The sequence below is a fragment of the Stegastes partitus genome, unplaced genomic scaffold (genome assembly GCF_000690725.1).
Source record: "Stegastes partitus isolate 25-593 unplaced genomic scaffold, Stegastes_partitus-1.0.2 Scaffold2105, whole genome shotgun sequence".
Lineage (NCBI taxonomy): Eukaryota > Metazoa > Chordata > Actinopteri > Pomacentridae > Stegastes > Stegastes partitus.
The window spans coordinates 63652-65933 of NW_007579836.1; the positions used below are offsets into that span (position 1 = coordinate 63652).

A 2282-nucleotide genomic window follows, 5' to 3' on the forward strand; every position below is an offset into this window, starting at 1 on the left:
TCGGCAACAATTAAATCTCCGGTGCTTGCATTGATGTCACAATACCGTTTGCGATTCCCTGCAGCATCAACACGAGCATTTCTGGAAGACAGTTTACTCAAGTCCAGTTTAAGATCCTTCGCTATATTCCCAACAAGAGATCCTCGCTTCATTTCCTCCTGGAATGAATAGCTCACGTCACCATTCGCGGTGTGCCACAATAAAAAGAAAACGAAGCCGTATATTTGGCGCGCCATTGTGGCAGTGCGTTTGGTCCACAACGGCAGTCCCCGGTTAGATTTCAGATTCAAAAAAGACTATGTAGTTATTCAAAAGGAAATCGACAGCTCTCCACAGTTAGCCTAGCTGCAGTCAAGGATCAAAAGCAACTGAGAAAAAAAACCCTTTAACCAGTCTACACAACAGAGGGTGGAGTGGAAATGCTTCACATAGACTGGCGAATAGCGACACCGTGAGTGGAATAAAGAAATAACACACCGCATATATGAAATTCTGACCATTATTATAAGTAATAGTCTTATAATTGTTGTCATCGTACAAATGAAATGTTATAAGTACATTGAAATCACGTTGATTGGATGCCGTTATATATACATTTGAAGAACACAATACAGGCTACGGTTGAACTTGTCTACTGTTAGAATAGTTGCACTACAAGGAATTTTCCTCAGTGATTTCAAAACGTGAANCATTCGCGGTGTGCCACAATAAAAAGAAAACGAAGCCGTATATTTGGCGCGCCATTGTGGCAGTGCGTTTGGTCCACAACGGCAGTCCCCGGTTAGATTTCAGATTCAAAAAAGACTATGTAGTTATTCAAAAGGAAATCGACAGCTCTCCACAGTTAGCCTAGCTGCAGTCAAGGATCAAAAGCAACTGAAAAATACCCTTTAACCAGCCTACACAACAGAGGGTGGAGTGGAAATGCTTCACATAGACTGGCGAATAGCGACACCGTGAGTGGAATAAAGAAATAACACACCGCATATATAAAATTCTTACCAATATTATTAGTCATAGCCTTAAAATTATTCTCATCGTAAAAGTGAAATTTGATAAGTATATTGAAATCAACTTAACTGGATGCTATTATATACACTTTTATAACACAATACAGGCTATGGCTGAACTTATCTACTGTTAGAATAATTCTATTGAAAGGAATTTTCCTCAGTGATTTCAACACATGAACCTCGTTTCAAATTGAATATAACAAGCAACATGTTATGCGTCGACTGCTCATTAACATCAGCACTGAATAAACTCACAAATAACATATGTTCTGACAACTGATCTGAATGCCAAGTCAAAGACGGATGAATCCAGAAGCAAATCAGAACTGCTGAAAAACATAAAGACAGTAACAGACACTGAAAAAGTCCAAAACACTCTATAAGATCAGAAATTACAAAAATATGGCTGCTAAAAGAAGACAAAGAGAAAGAGAGACTGTGCATATATGTGAGGAAACTAAAAACTGCAGTGATTTGCGATGTGGCATTGACTCTCATTCCTATTATGATTAATGCAAAACATAACAGAAAAAAAAATCCAACCCACCATTATTTCTACAGACTGGTCATACTAAAGAAGAGCCATTTACAAGTAAAAGTTGTTGAACAAACTACATCTGACAATTGTGCCCGGATATAACGCAATTTCTTCGTCAGACTGAACATGGAAACAACAATCAGGTAAAATAATATCCTGCTGAACTGAAATCAGTTTTTCTGGACTGATCCACGTTATTTTCATTCTAATAAGGCATTCAGAAGAACAGCATTTTAAAAAGCTCTCATTGTCTGAAAGTACAAAGTATAACCTGGAATTGTTTATCATGCATGCCGGTAAAGTGCTCAATACCACAAACTTTGAGAGTGCAAGACTGTGACCCTGTCAGACACTGCCAAAACTGTTCATAATCTTTCATTCCGCAAATTATTTCACAGTTTAAAATTTCCATCCTATAAATGCCTCTTGCTGCAAGGCCTCGCAGCGAGAACGTTGCCGGTTCGCGTCCCGGTGGGAGCACTGGGATCTTTCTGCGTGGAGTTTGCATGTTCTCCCTTCTCTCCCCGTGCAGCGTGGGCTCTCTCCGGGTTCTCCGGCTTCCTCCCACAAGTCCAAAAACATGTTGAGGTTAATTGGTGATTCTAAATTGTCCGTAGGTGTGAACGTGGGTGTGCTTGGTTGTCTGTCTCTAAGTGTAGCCCTGTGATAGACTGGTGACCTGTCCAGGGTGTCCCCTGCCTTCGCCCCAAGTCGGCTGGGATAGGCTCCAG

General features: G+C 40.5%; 1 protein-coding gene across 1 annotated transcript in view; it reads right to left on the reverse strand.

The window, feature by feature from the left end:
* Positions 1–2282, reverse strand: part of LOC103373956 (protocadherin beta-16-like) — a 63053-nt gene that overhangs the window by 10356 nt on the left and 50415 nt on the right. The window lies entirely within an intron of this gene.